At 39.0% G+C, this 18,580-nt stretch overlaps 1 pseudogene across 1 annotated transcript; it reads left to right on the top strand.

Annotated features, from left to right (window-relative positions):
* Window positions 1-12,444: 12,444 nt before the first annotated feature.
* LOC149828064 (putative L-type lectin-domain containing receptor kinase S.5 pseudogene) lies at window positions 12,445-16,802 on the top strand (annotated as a pseudogene). Its single transcript, XR_016434709.1, has 2 exons — window positions 12,445-13,636; window positions 15,733-16,802. The product of XR_016434709.1 is annotated as a putative L-type lectin-domain containing receptor kinase S.5 pseudogene (transcript).
* Window positions 16,803-18,580: the final 1,778 nt, after the last annotated feature.

Here is an 18,580-nt window from a genome sequence, read left to right as displayed (position 1 = left end):
AAATGGTAAACAAGAAAACCAAGGCCTTCCATTTGAGTAGATTTATTTTATGTTAAACTTGCATTGAAAACATGTCATTAATGATTCAAATGCTTAATCATTGATATGTTCTTGTTTTGTAATATGTTGCATGGATTTAATTGCTAAAGTTGTCTAGTTGAATGCATTATGATTGCTATATTGCATTTTATATGTTATTAAAGGATGTATGATTTCATATATGTTTGGTTCTATATATGCATGCAATGTTATTGTATTCTTATTGATGCTCAATGAGTTTGACCCCTATGTCATAAACATTCACGTAATGAGTAAGCGAGTTGAAGCGATGGCAGGATGATACAAGTGGTACCGAGAACCAACTATTTTAGTCTTGAGAATTTATTTTAAAAACTAATCTATGATTATTAAGACTTGATATTTTATTGTCAATATTATGAGCCTTAGAGTCCAATGTTTACAAACAATTCATTTAGTTGATGAATGGTTTAATTTGGGTAATATATTATATTGTCCCATTTCCATTTTAGACTTTTGATCTTCGAATGGGCCAATCCATAATTTGGACCTAAACCCAAATCTGATACAAAAAATGGATCCAGTTCTATATTGAGTGCATGTAACCTATCTTAAATTATAACTAGAACTAAAATGAACATTTCTGCTGCATTAAAAAATATATATATTTTTGGGATAAATTTTTGGGACAATACATCAAGAGCATGGTAATGCCATTCATGCACCCCAATCTGCATTGCATTTTGTTGCATCTCTTTGGCCATTTTTCATGTGGGTATTAAATGTTATAGATATCATCCATCTGCATGCATCTAATGGTCATCGCTACATCTTAGCTCTCACAGAATACTTCACCAAGTGGGTCAAAGCCATATCCATGTCCCAAATAGAAGGCTAGCATGCAACATCATTTATTTGCAAGAACATTGTGTGTTGTTTTGGTGTACCTAAAGACCTAGGGAGCAACAATGATTCTCATTACAAGAATAAGAAAGAAAGATATGCAAAAAAAATGGCATAAAACAATATTTATTGGCTCCCTCTTACCCCCAAGGTAATGGTCAAGCTGAGGCTACCAACAAAACCATCATCCACATCATTGAGAGAACCATGGAAACTGTAATGCCCATGATCTTTTAGACAATATCATATGAGTTTTACAATAAAAAAATAAAGCTTTGGCCAATTCATGTCATATGAGTTTTACAATCAAAAGTGTTGGCATTTGGTAGCTAACTTTCTTCTGAAATCTCTTAACCAGCTTCCTCAACCGTGGCCTGGTTTTCATGATCTAGAATGTCCTCTGCATTATCCTCAAATTGGTTATCTTCAGTTTTTAGCATGTGCTCATGTCTAGATGCCGGCACTATATTCTCGCTATGCTTAGATTATACAATATAATTTTTCATCATCCCATATATTATGATATGCTCTTTAATCAATTCTCGACTTTGATACCTTGAATTATAATATTTTATATATGGACTCTTCAACATCTCATCAATTGCCATGCCATGAGCTAAGCTATAATGAATGCATTCAACCCTGTGTCATGTTCTCTAAACATTTTATCCTTCTTAACCCAACTCTTTTCCATCATCAGAGACTTTTGTAAAATCCTACAATATTAATTAAGTAAATTATATCAAAGCTTAAACATGTTATACATTTAGTCAAGCGTATTCAAGAACTGCAAAATTATTATTAAATAGAGATGAACAAATTATTTTCCACATTAGATTGATATATATTGAATAAATAGAAAAATAGACACATAAGAAAAGTTGGATGTGCATGCTTGAACATGCAGTAAAGAGCATGAGACATAAACCAAATATGCAAGTGAAACAATAAACATGTTAAGACATTCATAACCAGACCCACTCATTGGAAGTTGGATCGCATGTGGGGTCAACCTTAAGATCATCCATATTCAAACCATTTGCAACCCTCCTGTTTGTTGGACCACAGGCTGGATCAAGGCTAAAAAATGCCTGCACAAATTCACAGCAGACAGACCAGGCCATTGGTGGCGCACAACCTACTCGTAATGGCAGTACTATTAGAAGGATGCAAAAAGCTTACTATAGAATTTTATAATTTGTCTCGCAAAAACTTACTGCAGAATTGCATGTTTTATCTCCACTAATATGCAAGCAAATAACTGTTGAAACCTAGTTTCGGTTCAGCTACCAAAACATAAAAACAAGACACATTAACTGATTTGGTTAGCTAGCACAGTGATTATACCTTAGATGACGATGAATGTCAAGATTCTGAAATCAAAACTAGAATTAATCATGGTAAAACCTCATAAATATACAGATGGGCATACATATGTTATAAGGAGAGAAGATAAAACATTACAACCAAGGAATATCTATAAATAAGAACAAACTTTTCCTTTTTTTATTTTGTGGACAGGCAAGCTTGGGGATAACCTCGGTGGAATTCGAACTAGACCTTGGTTAACTGAACCAACCAGTTATCTCACTTAAACCCTAAGAATAGTTGCTCCCTCTTTTAAGCAAAGAAAGAATTAGACAAGAAAAGATTGCCAGAAGAAAACAACAATTACCTTGCTTGCTTTCTTTTGTTGCTTGGTCGTTTTGCTCCATAACCCTGCGAGTGCAGTTTACGGATCGAGGCCTGACGTAACTGTTGATTGACTACAGAAACAAACTTCAGTTAAACTGCTGATTAGCAACAAAAATGGACTTGGCATCAGCAAAAATGCAAATATGTAAAGATTAATATTTTATCAGGCTTCAGCTGATGGCATTAGTCTGGCAATTGGTTTTCAACCTTGCATAATGAAAGCACGTTAAAACGACACCTAGGCAAATAATCCCCAAAATCAAGCAACTATTTCAAGAGAAGAAAAAGGGAAAAAAAAACTTACGTATAAACAACAATAAATACCAAAAGAAACCATGGAACAACAAGTAGATTTAAACTCAATATAACTTAAAGTTCAAGGACAATTCGCCGTTATAATGAACATGAACCTTGCTTGTGTATTATGAACTGAGTATATTCCATATTCTAGAAAAGCAAGTTTTTCAACAAATACATTCCATCCCCCAGCTCTTTATTTCAAATGAGTTGTTTTGTTCTGATTCTTTCAAGTTAAAACTTCCAATTAGTGGGTATGATTTCGATGATGTTAATCATTGGACATGATTATGAATTAACTCAGATATTTTCCATATAAAGAAAATATGCTAAAACTTGAGCGATCGAATTGCCATAAATTATGTAAGAAAACAGAGAAGGAGAGAACACATCTGAGCTGGCACAAAATAGAGAAACTGGTAAAATGACGCCTAACTTACCATGATTTACACAAGCAGTGGCAGATCATATAAACAAAGAAATGAAGCCGCAATAAAGATCTATGAAATAAAAATAAATAAAAAATAGTAAGTGAAATGTTAAATGAAATGAAAAAATAATGAAACATATATATATATATATATATATATATATATATATATATATATATATATATATATATATATATATATATATATATATATATAGAGAGAGAGAGAGAGAGAGAGAGAGAGAGAGAGAGAGATTATTTGTCCCTTTACATTGGCATACAGAAGAGAAATGTAAAACCCCCTCCGGCAAAGTCGCCAGAAGGGATAATCATAAAAAAAAAAATTAGGAAACAACGGTTTCCCCAAAGGGGAAACCGCGTTACGAGAGGGGGTGAGGATAAACCTCACCCCCCAAAATTCATGGAGGGTGAGGCTTATCCTCACCCTACATGAGGGCTATAAAAGCCCTCACGCAGCCTCCCTCCACCGCATCTCAATAAGTGGCAGAGGGAGAGACAAAGAGGGAAAGGGAGCGATAGAGAGTGGGAGAAGGAGGAACTTACCGGATTCCGGCGGCGGTGGCAAGGTAAACCTCCTCCACCTTCTTCATTTTCCTCTTCTTTGTTTCTTTTTCATCAAAGCAAAGAGGGCTGGCAACCATGGCTGCCGACGAGTTTCTAAAAAAAAAATTGAAAAGATACAGAGAGAGAGGGAGAGGAGGAGGAGGGGGGCCGGCCGACCAACAGACCGATGTCGGTGGTCAACCCCCCCCCCCCTTGCCACAGAGAAGGGCAGAGAGGGCTGACCCCGACGGTCGGCCCCTCTGTTTAAGAAGAAGGGGGAAGACGGAAGGGGCGATGCCCTCCCCCCCCCCCCTGTCAGAGAGTTTTATCGGGGGGGGGGGGGTCGGTCCGGCGTGACCCGGACCGAACCGAGTCGGTCTGGGTGCGACCCAGACCGAGTCCGCTGATCTGGGTCGCGCCCAAACCGAGCCAACAAAAAAATGTGTTTGGGCTGGGTCCGACCTAGTCAGTCTAGGTCTGACCTAGACCAGACCGAGTCGAGTTGGGTCCGACCCAGATTCGAACTCGAGTTCGGGTCAAGAGAAGAAAAATAAAAATAAAAATAAAATAAAAATAAAATAATAATAAAGTAAGAACCGGTTTATGACAGTCGGTTCAGACCAAACCGGGTCTGAGTCGAACCGGTTTGAACCAAATCGGGTCAGACTGAACCGGTTCGAGTCTGACGGTTCTTAGTTCGGATCCAGTTTGAAGTGGACCTGCTCTAAATCCATAAGTTTGGATCAGTCTTAGACCCATATCAGGATCGGGTCTGGATCTGATCAGACATTTCTGGATCCAGTCAGACAGTTTTGGACCCAGTTAGAATATTCTGGATCCATTTAGACCATTCTGGATCCAATTTGACTGTTTTGGGATCCAGATAGGTAATGGATCTAGATCCAAGCAAACAGAGATTGAATCCAGATCAGAATTGGATTCGGATCGGATCGTAAGATAGTCTCGAGTTGTCTCAAAATCCGAAATGGCCAAAATATCCATTTGGATACCCAAGATCCATTTCAGTAAAATGGATATATCTTTGCACCCCGAACTCAGAATCGAGTGAGGTTTGGTGCGTTGGACTCGTATTGAAAAGGGGAATTCATTGGTCCATGAAATTCAATCAAATTAGTAATGCAGAAATTGAGGTTTCTTGAGTAAATTTGAGAGGGGTGTTTTCATAATTTTGTAAGAGGTTTTATGAGTTAATTCAATTATGTTGGTTCAATGACCAGATCCTACTATTAGAGCATCTTGAGACTCGATTGCGGTGAGAATACACCATTCACATTTGAGGTAAGGGATGTTATAAGTAACTTTAGATGTGAATAAACTTTTTTCGCGTTGCTTGTTATCGTAGTGCTATAGATGTTATGTGATTAGTATGATAGTTTTGAGTGAGACCATGACCACTACAAGAAAATTGTTAATTAGCGACGGAAATTTGTGACAGATTTTTTCCGTCGCCAATTAGCGACAAATTAGCTAGAGAAAACTTTCTTCATGAATCCGTCGCTAATTAACGACAGATTAACGACAACAATTTTTTGTCTTTAATTCTCAATACAAGAAAACCATTTTAGCGAGGGATTTAGCGAGGGAATTTTTCTGTCGCTAATTAGCGACGGAAAAATTCCCTCGCTAAATCCCTCGCTAATTTTTTATTTAAACTGAGCGCAAAATTTTCCCTCTCTCCCCGTTCGAAATTTAAATCGACCGCGCACGATTTAAACCGCTCTCTCCCCGTCGAAGAGCGCGCTGGAGAGCATGACGGCGACAAGGCAGTTTCATGGAGGACGGCGACACCGGCGGACGACGACGCCGGAGGACGGCGACGACGGAGGATGGCGACGACTTCGAAGGACGCAGTTTTATAGAGGACGGCGATGACGGAGGATGGCGACGCCGGAGGACGGCGACGATGGAGAACGACGATGACGGAAGACGACGACGATGGAGGACGGCGATGACTTCGGAGGACGCAGTTTCACGGAGGACGGCGACGCCGGAGGACAACGATGACTTCGGAGGACGCAGTTTCACGAAAGACGGCGATGCTAGAGGACGGTGACGACGACGCCGGAGGACGGCGACGACGACAGAGGACGGCGACGACTTCGAAGGACGCCGTTTCACGAAGGATGGCGACGAGGCTGAGCGATTGCTGGAGGACGGCGACACCGGTTCACGGAGGACAGCGATGCCGGAGAGCACCGGTTCACGGAGGACGATACAAGTCCGGCGACGAGGCAGAGCGATCGTTCTGTGCAATGCTTGTCGGGTGTAGTATAAGTCTGACTTATTGCTGCCGGAATACCGCCCGACAGGGATCAATTTTTTTTTTTTTTTTTAAAAATTTAGCGACAAATTAGCGACGGATAATGTTTGTCGCTAATCTGTCGCAAATTTATGACGTAATTAACAACAGATAAGTTTTTCGCCAATTAGCGAGCAAAAATTCGCGATGGCCTCTATCCATCGCTAATCCGTCGCTAAACAGTTTAGCGACAGATTAGCGATGGGTAGAGGTCGTCGCTAATCCACAATTTTCTTGTAGTGGACATGCATAAATTTCATGCTTGACATTATGAGTTAAATTATATACATGTTCATTATGATATGCATGCTAATTGTGATGTGACATGCATGATAGGAAGAATTTGAATTGTGATTGCATGTTTATATGATCGTTAAATATCATGCATTATGATGAGACCATGCTTAGATTAGAGTTCCATTTAGTTCATTTGTGTTGTATAAATGGATGTTTTGAGTTCAGCATGCATGACCCCGTAAATCCCGAAAGTGACAACCTGTGGAAAGGGCTACCTGGTTCGCGGCCAGAGTGCAGCCACCACAAAGAGTGGGTCGTCGATGATTTAACGATGTAGAGACACTACATCATTACATGCTAAGTGAGAGAGGTGTGAGTCCTAAGGTCATCATGAGATTAAGAATGTGATTTTTTGTGATCAGTCACAACATTACTCGTGAGAGAATGCGTGCATTACGAATTTGTGAATGTGGTTCAATGTGTGAACTTAGTTATGACTTAGGGTTATACTCACACTGCTTTGGGACTCTGGAGGACCATGGATAGTTGATAACCATCATGGTTAGGATGTAGCATGAACCATACCGAGATTGAGAGCTTGACTTCGCAACTAGGTAGCGGTGGGGTTCTCGTGGTGGTTCACTGCAATGTCTGGTGGTCCGGGGACCACTGAGAGTTTATGGTTCATTGTCTAGCCAACATGTAGAAATGGGGTGTTCTACGGGGTTGCTACGCCCATAGACTGTTATTACCGGTATAGCCAACCTAGTGATAGTTGTGTGAAAGAGAGTATTTGAGAATGATAATGGGGTAATTAAAATATACAAACATGTGTGGTGTGTCGATAACTAAACTAAGATTAGGGGCTTAGAGCTCACTACAGTTGTAAGTTAATTGTTTATTTACTTATAATTATTTCTTACTGGGTTATAGACTCACCTCCATTTTTGTTTAATTACAACTGTAGGTTTCAGGCATTAGAACAATCAACTTGTGAGCAAGTTTTTCCTTCTTCAGCAGAGCATTGGTATATTTTACTTTTCTTGTCATTGAATAAAATGTATTTACTTTCTTTTGTTATGAATGATGAACAATTGTAAGAAAAAGTTGATTATGAGAATAAAATGAAAAGTTTTTTTTAGCCACGTTTTTCTCTGTGTAAACTTTGTACTATTTTCCTCTGGGAAGTAATACCAACCGAACTCGAACTCCTGAGGTTCCAGATCGGGGTGTTACAAGAAACTGCTCAAATACAAGCAATCACTGAAAATTTTAACCGATAAACAAAGAAAGCAATAATCAGGAAGACAAAGAACACAAATTTCCACAGATTCTTTCAGCCAAAACAAAATGTTGCCCATCAGGAACACAAAAGAGGTAGGGGTGATGACAGCGTCACTTGAAAGGTTGAAAACCCTAATACACACCGTCAGCACGGGCACCATCGTGGGAGTGAGCGATTGGGAGCAAGCTTCGGTGTGGTTCAACACAAGAGAGAGAAAAAGACCAATAGGGGGATGGGAGCGAGAGAAGAAACAGAGAGGAAGGGGCTCGAGGAGAGGAGACCGAGAGGGCATGTGTGCTTTGGCACCATTGCCCCTGAGAGAACTAAAAAAAGGAACAAAAAGAGAGTAGGATTTTTTTTACTCGCCCCGCAAAATGTTTGGCAGAAGAATATTAACTATGGCATAAAGCCATAGCAAATCATCGAAAACAATTTTTAAGTATGGTTTTTTGCAACTATAGTGAAAAGGTACACCCTATGCAGCTATTTAAGCATGGTTGAAGGCTTAGTTAAAAGTCAATGGACTGTAGTTAAAAGTTCATGAATACATTATTAGCTACGGCTCATCGTTAAACTGCAGTTAATAATTATGCATGTTTAACTTGTTGAAATAAAGAGGGCTAACAAGAATGCTTTTCACACTATTAAATCTTTTGAAAAAGTGAAGTCTTCCAAAAGCGCATCTTCAGTTGAGGAGCAGGCCGAGTCTGCATCGAAAAAATGTTTCTGCACAGACTGCAACATCAGTGAAACCAAAAAAGGAAACAGGTAGTGAAAAGAATGAAAGCAACATTTATCAGAAATTCGAGTTGCAGAAGGCACAACTGTAGATGACAAATCAAACGAATATTAGAGTATATCCATTCAGTCGAAGACAGATCCAGAACATTTAGCAGTTTAGATATTTGTAATCTTCTAGACATTTTTAAATTCTAATGCTCTAGACATTTATAAATTGTTAATGTTATGTTTGTAATTTATGTTATATTAATGTGCCTTTTTATGTATTATATTTTTTATAATAAAGTATTGAAAAAAATGTTTAGGTTGGAAATATTAGCAGTTTTCATTGCCACCGTTTGTTTGATGCTATGCCATTAGTGGCAGTGTGCAATTGACATTATTGAGTCAACAATGGAAGTTGGTAAGAGCTGCTATCGGTTACCTACAATGGCAGTTTAAACTAGCGTTGTAGGTACCGGTGGCAATTCAAGAAAGGCCTCACTAAGACCTATAGTGCAATTTTAAATGCCATTGTAGGGTACCAATGGCAATTACCTATTGCTGCTATAGGTAACCTACAACAACACTTATACTTACTGTTGTAGATAAAAAAAAATGCCACTGTTATAGCACCAGCGGCAAATTGTCGTTTGCTTCGGGACATTCACACAAAGCTATAATAGCAGTTTTTAACTGTAGCTATGTTTTGTTGTAGTGATAATATAATCTTGTACAAGTCATAATACAAAATTGTTCATGAACAAAACATAAATTAATTCATTTAAATATGTATAAATTTTATTTAAAAATTATGAAAAACCATGCAAAATTTCAACATTATTAACCAACCATATTCAGGTCCCCCCGACCATGGCCCCATCTAGCCATCAGCGATGTGAGTGAATCCCGTGTGAGCTACTGACAACCTGCCGTGGCTAGTTTTGGCGGGGCCATGGTCTGGCCCAAACAGGCCTACCTAGTAGACCAAGTAGAGGAGCCCAGAAGCAGTTTGCCTCCGATCCTTGCGCCCAAGCATTGACCGAAGCTTATCCTGGCCATTATATAGCTCTCTCTCTCTCTCTCTCTCTCTCTTCGGTCTTCTTTTGAAATATGAAGTCAAAGGCATCGTTTCAGGGTAAGGGTGTCAACGGGTCGGGTTTGGTTCGAACCCAGATGAAACCGGACTTAGATCAGATTTTTGGGTATGGTATTGGGTATAGGCCCGACTCTAGTCAGGTTTATTACTTGGACCATACCCTGTAAAAACCACAGTTTTTTATTATTTTTGCAATGAAAATTTGTGGGTCTTAATCGAAACTTGGGTCAGGTCCGGGCCTGGTATAAAATTTCACAAACTATACCTGTATTAATCAGACCTTTGGTACCTGGACCTATAGGTTTGATTTGGGTAGGGTCCGAGTAAACCAGGCCCGTTGACACCCCTATTTCACGGGCGTGAGTGAGATTGAAGGTCATCACAACGTCATCGACTTACGCGTTACGATGGACAAAGAGACAGGGTCTGCCTCTACAAAATTATAGCCACCAAACTGTTTACTTCTCTCGGTATTAAAAAACCAATTACTTCAAGTTATATAATGCGATTCCACGGAGACAGACCTTTATGCTGAAGGCAGTAAAAAAAAGGATAGGTGAGAGACACTTTTACTATTTGGATGAGTAGACCCGGCTTCTCAAGTTCTCCTTCATCAAATGACTAAAATAGCCCTATCACCATTTTGACTCAAAACGGGATGAATTAGCCACGAGGGGAGATACTAATTTATGCTTTGATTCTATTTGTCAAGGGAAAGGTCTCTTCATTAAAGATATTATTTTCAGCAAATTCTCAATTATTGGGATATTTCATGCTTTCTGAAACATGTAGCTAGGGATGGCAGTGGACCGGGTGTGGTTAGTGGAACGGGCCCGCCCCACTTCATCCTGATTGGACTGAGGATGAAGATTTTGAGACGGGGCAGGGGTGAAGACCTTGTCCCCCGCCCCGGTCCATTGCCATCCCTTCATGTCGCCATACTCTCAAAAAAATTGCTGATATTCCTCATTATGATAGGAAAATCATTCAAATTTTGAACTGCAAAAAGGATTTTAGAACCCTAATCCATGCTTAGCGATGGGTTGAAAATGATGAACGGCCAAGATTTAATATGTAGGTGCAAACTGCCAGCTGCGACAAACTTGGCATGGATCCACATCAGAGTTTAAGAGTAGCTTAAAACTAGCCACTTCGTGATCATACGTGAAAACACAGAGGCCAACAACACAAAGATGCCAAGAGTCCAAGAGCTCCAACTTTCCTTCTAGTGGTGGCGGTGTTGGGGTTCAAGCAGCAAGTCGCGTGACCGGAGAGAGGATGGTATTTTTTACTTCTCCTTACTTTCACCCATACAAATATCACCAATATTTTATTAAAAATATCACAATTTTATTTATATATTTTCAAAAGCTGATATCATATAAAAACAAGATATTTTTTAAATATTTCTTACTTAAAAAATATCCATTTTTATGTGATAGCCTCTGTAACAAATATCGCGAGATTTATGAAAATCTCGCGATAATATCGAGAGAAATTGCCAAAAAGTTTAAAACGGCAATTTCTTGTGAGATTTTCAAAATATGACCAGATTTATGAAAAAAACATAAATACCACAATTTAAACATGATAGTTACGTTTTAAATGGCTATTTATCATGAAAAACCCATGCATTTTATTTTTAAATAATTTTTATTAATTTTTTTTTTATAAAAATATTTTTAGATTTTTTAATTTATTTTTTTATTGTCGAGATTTTGCAAAAAAATGCAATATTTATGATTTTTTTTCAATTTCTCGCAAGTTATTGACAAACAATATTTTGCCAAAAAAAAAAAAAAACGTTTGTCACTATGGTGATCATAGCAACAATCTTTGCAGAGATTTTATTACTCATATTCTTATCTATAATTTTATATTTGGGTTAGTATTTGGCACTATCCAAGACACTGAATTATTGAGCTAGATTCAAGTTTGATGGACTCCATCGATCTGACCACATAGATGTGTTCAGCATGGTTTGTTTGCTAATGATCAAACCTTGGATCTAAAAATACTTGTTTAATTTTGAATACATTGTCGGCTCTTAGCACTTGAAAAAAAAACTGGTTTATGTCACAACCACATGATTCAAAACTTATTTTTGCTAAAATAAGGTGCAATCTAAAAAAAAATGAAATGGAAGTGATTCATACTTTATAGTTTCATGCCTCTAATAGCACCAAATATTAACTTTTTATGTTTATACATATTTCTTAATTTTTTATGTACAGATATTTATCAAAAATTCCATAATAAAAACTAACTAGATTTTGCAGAAAACACCACTTGAGCATGGATGCACCCAATTGTCGAGGAAGAAGTCAGGATATATATCAACAATTGAATTTCTCATAGTATATATCTCATTTATCTGGGTAAGTTGTCTGAGGATTTAACTAAGTTTCTTGGGTGCCGAGGCATAACCAAAACGTGGACCTGACCAAAAATCAGCTGGTCAAAGTCTCTAGGCAAGTTTGTAATTTCACAGTTCAAGACGCCATCCGTTTAGTTTGGATGGACGTGGATGGTGGATGGTGTTTGGGTTTGACTCATTTCGTAGTGACTTTCAAAGTCACCACGAAATGACGAAAACATCCCAGAAATGAAATTTCTCGGATGACGGAGGAGCGGAATAAGTAAAAAAGTTATCCCTACTAATTGAGTCAAACCCAAACATCATCGAACGTCCATCCAAACTAAACAAGGGACAATTTTATCAACTAAACAACGAAAAGAAGCATAATAGTTATCAAAATAATTATTAATTAATTAATATAAAAGGAGAAAGGAGGAGTGGGGGTGCACCTCGCTTATTACAACCAGTCTCCGGCCGTGTCTCCCTCCCACTCGTGTACCCCCCTCCTCTCGGCTTAATGGGGTCACTGGTAAGCCTTTTCCTCCTCGCCACTTTTTTCCGGCCATCGTCATCTGAAGAATTCAATAATTACTCTTTTACAAAAATCAACCAGTCGTATTTATCGTCAACGACGTTCAAATTCGAAAACAATGCGACGATCAGCCAAGAAGCCCTCCAGATCACGCCGGATACCAGCAACCAGAACTTCAGCATCGCGAACCAGTCTGGCCGGGTCCTCTTGAGCAACCGATTCATGCTCTTCGAGAACATAGCCGGCTCCGCCAAGCTTGCATCCTTCAACACGTCCTTCCTATTCAACATTTACCGCCGAGACAATAATGTCAGCATCGGTGCAGGCCTCGCCTTTGTCGTCGTGCCGGACCTCGACATCCCGGTGAACAGCGAGGGCCAGTACATCGGCCTAACCAACTCCACTACCGATGGAAACTCCGCCAACAAGCTGCTGGCGGTCGAGTTTGATCCCGGTGATAACCATATCGGGATCGACATCAACAGCATCCGATCGAAGGCAAACTTCTCGCTCTCGAAGATCGGCATGGAGCTCTCCCCGCTCGTCGCGAAGAACTACTTGTCGTGGATCGACTACAATGGATCCCGAAAACTGCTGAGCGTGTACATAGCCAACGAAGGCGAGGCAAAGCCCGCGAACAGCGTCATCACCTACTCGGTGGATACGTCGGAGATCTTGAGCCAGAATTCGTACTTCGGGTTCGCGGCATCCACCGGAAAGCAAGCGCAACTGAATTGCATATTGGCATGGAACCTGACGGTGGAGGACCTGGTGAAGGAGCAGGGAAAGGACTTAACGTGGCATAGGGTGGTGTTCGAGATCGTGGGGACTTCGCTGATTGTGGCCGCGGTGGCGGGTGCGGCGGTGTGGTGGTTCATCTGGTATCGCCGGAAGACGAGGGAGGACCCCAACATACTGGGCGCACTCAATAACCTGCCGGGGACACCGAGGGAGTTCAAGTTCAGCGATCTGAAGAAGGCCACCAACAACTTCGACGAGGGGATGAAGCTGGGTGAGGGAGGGTTCAGTGTTGTCTACAAGGGGATGCTGCCCGAGGACGGGGCGATGGTCGCGGTGAAGAAGTTCTCGAGGGAGTCGATGAAGGGGAAGGCCGACTTCCTCGCCGAGCTCACCATCATCAATCTGCTGCGCCACAAGAACCTTGTCCGCCTCATTGGTGAGCGAGTCTTCTTGAATCCCTTTCCCATTTCCTCTTACTTTAGATTAGATCGGGTTTCCTTCTCATTATTTGAAAACTGAACTTGGTCCATGCCACACCTGGGCTTGACCCGGATGGCTGAGCTTGCATGGTCTATAGTTGAACGGTTCAAATTAAGTTGCTGAACCCGTATAGTTGGCCAAGATTAGGCTTAGTTCATCTCAAATAGGTGCGTTCTTTCCGATCTGACAACGACCTTCAATTTGCAGTCGAACTTGATTCCACCGGAGTCAACCGGTTCTTCATTATTCATATTAGATAACGTCAACAATTAGGGGATCCGGTAGACAAAGATTTGTTTCAAGTGGGCTCCAATTCTTTGAACCACGATACCTTGGTTAAGATGCCATATTTCTAGCTATTTATCCTTACATGTGAAATTTGAAGGCTCTTTTTGTTTTTTTACTGAAGTAAAATTAAACGGCTTCTAAATATTGTATATAGATTTATTCAACTCAGAGCTCTAATGCCACCACATATATGGTCTTATTTAATAGGAAAAGAATCAAATGGCTGCTGTCAGATTAATATTTTAACTCCTAATAGCATGTTCTTATTTCGCAAGTAGCATGGTTGGCTTAATATACAATTTAGAAAGAGCAAACCCACCCAGTCAGAAGAAAGGTTCCAACTTTCAACTTGCCAATTTTTTATTTAAAGAGAGGTTGTTAGGAAGGAAACCGGAAATAAGAAACGTGTTGGGAAACGAGACCTTTTAAAGTTCGTGTGAAACAAGAAACGTGATATATATAGGAAATGAAAACCTACTAAATGAAACATGCTATTGGATTTTCATGAATTTCTTGTGTTTTTTTCTAAATTCTTATCATACAGATGTGATCTATATGCTTTTTTTTTATAAGAATAACTTCCCGGAACATTTGATTAGGATGCATGGATATGTTTTATAAGGTTTCAAAAATCAACAGCCTACAGTTTCATCAAATTTTGAGGCTCCAAATACCATATTTTTATCCAAAATGCATGATACCATTCTTTTCATTCAAAATGCATGATCTAAGTGTTGATTTCTTGTAAATCAATCATGCAGAATGTATCTATGAGGTCAGAATTTTGAAAAAAAAAATACTGAAAATCCACTATCATGTTTCATTTAGTAGGTTTTGTATTTTGAAGGTTTCCATTTTCATATATATATATATATATATATATATATATATATATATATATATATATATATAGTGTGGAACAAAAGTGAAAATGTTGACAATATTGATGAAATTAAATTATTATAATTTTTTCATAAACTTTACTTTTTTACAATATTATTATAAATAATAAGAATTAATAAAAACTTTTATAAGAGACTTGAAAATCAAATTTATTCAATAATCAATGCATAAGGGGAGGTCTAGAGTAGATTTCTTATTTAGTGCATAAAATTAAATTATCTCATTAACCTTAAATATTTTCTAGTTACGGAAAAATATGTCCTACTAAGCAATCAAAACTAAACAAATACACCATCTAGAATTGAACTCTCCATGAACCTAAAGTCCTAAAAATTTAAAAACCAAATAAAAGAGACATAGATGGACTCTACACAGCCTCTCCTTTGTGAAAGGAGAAAGAAGACTCTAGAGAGGTGGGGACGTCCCACCCTCTTTCTCTGATTTGTTGCCCCCGCCTGCCGACTCACCATGTCAAGTTTCTCTTCTTTCTTCAATGGACATGTATCCATTGATTTTTTCACTTTTGAAGAGGACACCTCAGCTGCCGCATCATCTTCTTGAGCCTCACTTTGACCTGAAAAGCCCTCTTCCTTTGTTGTGGATTTTAAAGCATTGGATCTGACGAGTTCTTTGAATCTAAGACCGTAAAAAAAGTATTGTTTTTCAATGACTTGATTGATTGATTAATGCATTTTGAAGTGTTGATAATGTGTCATTTAAACTGAATAATCTTGCATCACATATCTCAACATGTTTGTAGTCATTGAATATCAAGCATATGCTACTGTATAAATGCAGCTATGACGTTTATAATATAATTCACTAAATATTGGCCTTCTGGTTTTCTTTATAAATGTTTAGGTTGGTGCCACAGGAAGGGAACGCTGCTCATAGTGTACGACTTCATGCGCAATGGGAGTCTAGACAAGCACCTCTTCGACTTAAGTGAGCAAACTCTGAGTTGGGATCGACGATACAACATAGTCTCTGGTGTTGCATCTGCACTTCACTACCTCCACAATGAGTACGATAACCGTGTGGTGCACGGAGACCTCAAGGCTAGCAACATTCTGCTTGATTCCGACTTCAACGCCCGGCTAGGCGATTTCGGTCTTGCCCGAGTCCTTGAGGACGAGAAGACGTCCTACGCTGATATTGAAGGCATCCCCGGCACGATGGGCTACATTGCTCCTGAATGCTTCCATACTGGTAAGGCCACAAGGGAGTCCGACGTGTTTGGGTTTGGCGCTGTTGTGCTCGAAGTAGTCTGTGGCCGGCGGCCGAGATCAGCGTCCACCGGGTTCCTGGTGGACTATGTCTGGACTTTGTACAGGGAAGGAAGGATTCTTGAAGCAGTAGATGAGAAGATGGGGGAGAATTATGACCAACAAGATGCAGTGAGGCTCCTTCTCTTAGGACTTTCTTGTTCTCACCCTAATCCTGATGACAGGCCTAAAACAGCAGCCATAACTCAGATCATATTCCGATCGGTTGAGCCACCAAGAGTGCCACCCTTCAGGCCACCTTTCATATGGCACATGGACACAAACAATGAGTGCTCATCCGTGGATACAACTTCCTCCAGCTACAACTATGGTTCAGTTGGTTGGGCTCCCATGACTCAAAGTAGAGAGAGCCATCTCTCCAACAGTGCCTCTAATGTTTGATGGATTATTAATGTTGAAAGAGAAGAATAGCAACCACGTAGGTTACTGGGTAAGGTTAGAAGTTTAATTGCTTCCATGGTTTCTATTCTTCTTGGCTATGGAGAAGATGAGAGAGAGACAGTGAGATCCTTTTGATTGCCTTGTTACATTTTTCCGTGGGAAATTTGGTGTTTGTCAATTAGTTGTCTCCTTTGATGGCTTCACCGTGAGTTTGAAATAACTGTGGAGAGGGATAAGATTCAAAGGACAGCACAGTTTGGAAAACCATTGCCACGCCTTGTTTGGGAATGCTGTAAAATGTGTGATAGGGAAATGCCCCTGATTGTTTTTGTTGTTTTGAGTCAATGACAAGATCCAATACTCGTTTCCTAGCGAATTCACTATGGTGAAGCCATCAAAGGAGAAATGCATGACTCACTCCACCTATTCTTTTTAATTTATTTTGTCTAATCTTTGTTTTTTTTTTCTCTCCAAATATTTTGATTCTGATCGTCTAAAGGAAGACCACAACAAAAGACAAGGCCATGGCCTACACCACACTTGCCTACCATTTTAAATCTTCAATTTTGAAGCCGTCTACCTTTGAATATTAATTTGTGGGTGAGAAGCCTGTGATGAAGGAACAATTTTATTGCTCCCAGATGGAATATTGCTTTCCTTTTAAGGCTTTACATGTCAAAGGCTAATCCTTTGCAAACATCCCACGTGAACCATCATTCATGAAAATCAGAAAAATCGAAAAGTTGCATTAAAATTTACATAATTAAAATGTGCACTAGGATCCACTGCCTAGGCCATCGTATTAGAGATTGGTATTATTGATCTGTTTCAGTAGCTACTATTAGGTGTCACTTGATTTTCTCTAAGGTAAATAATTAATTTCTGAAAGAAATAAGGTAAATATTTACCAAGCATCTGCTCTTTTGGTGGTGTATATTATTATTCTTTTTACTATTTTAATGTCCATAATTGATGTGGTGTACATGATTTGTTTAGTTGGAAATAACTTTGGATGATTCGGTTGTGCTATATAAGTACGCATTTGAAGGGCTTAAGAAATCCACGTTGCAGAATCTTTTACAGTTTTAATATTCAAACAATTATATTTTTATCGAAAATACCGAGTATATTTGGAAGCACCGAAAGGTGAAAACATGGTGGGCTGGAACACTGGCAAACTTATTTTTAAAAAAATAATCAAACATTGAAAAATAGGTGTTGTCATACTGTGTGAACACCTAGACCCCCCTCCCACTCTCTTTCTTTGGTTTGAACAGTCCAAACAAAACATGCAGCACACAGCGCACATAGATTAAGTTTTGAAAAACAGGCTTTCTAAATTTCTTTGAAAACTCCACGAATGTGTGCCTTCTCTCTCTCTCTCTCTCTCTCTCTCTCTCTCTCTCTCTCTCTCTATATATATATATATATATATATATATATATATATATATATAACATGCATGTACAAAAAGTGCGTAAGAGTGATTTACCTATCGTACTTAAGATTGGTATAGACTATATTCCTTTTTGTGTTTCATTGCAAGAATTGTAGATCAAACTTCAAAATATGTTTTCCTATATTTTTATTTATTTGAAAGCTTGTGTTTGATTAAGGATTTTTTTATGCTTAATTAGTCTAAAAGATTCCCTCAAGCGAAGTCGACGTGGAGTTGCAAAGGTAGGAAAAATTCTAGTTCAAGGATAAATATCTTCTCGGTAGCTGGGTACTTCGTTAAGAAATCCTCATCTAGAAAATCTTGACGTTCAGGAATGAAGTTCTCTTTTAGGAGAAATGGAAAAGAGACAGGATAATAGAAGGCTTTTTTAGTAGTTTTTTTGAGGGAAAAATCAATTACATATGATCATCCCAAGAGGTTGACCAATCGGGTGGCTTATCCTTCTAAATTAAAGAGTTACATGAAAGTTGATGCAGATTCAATTTTTGAAGACCCAGATCCAAATCTAATTATTCAAGTGCTAGAATTTGTAGGGCCCACCCATGAGATGACTCCTCTTAATTGTAACCAAGTGGGGCCTATC

Source organism: Nuphar pumila, chromosome 10 (assembly GCF_984573655.1).
Source record: "Nuphar pumila chromosome 10, dmNupPumi1.hap1.1, whole genome shotgun sequence".
NCBI classification, from domain to species: domain Eukaryota; kingdom Viridiplantae; phylum Streptophyta; class Magnoliopsida; order Nymphaeales; family Nymphaeaceae; genus Nuphar; species Nuphar pumila.
The sequence above is the reverse complement of the archived record's forward strand: the minus strand, read 5'-3'. Positions and strand labels throughout refer to the sequence as shown.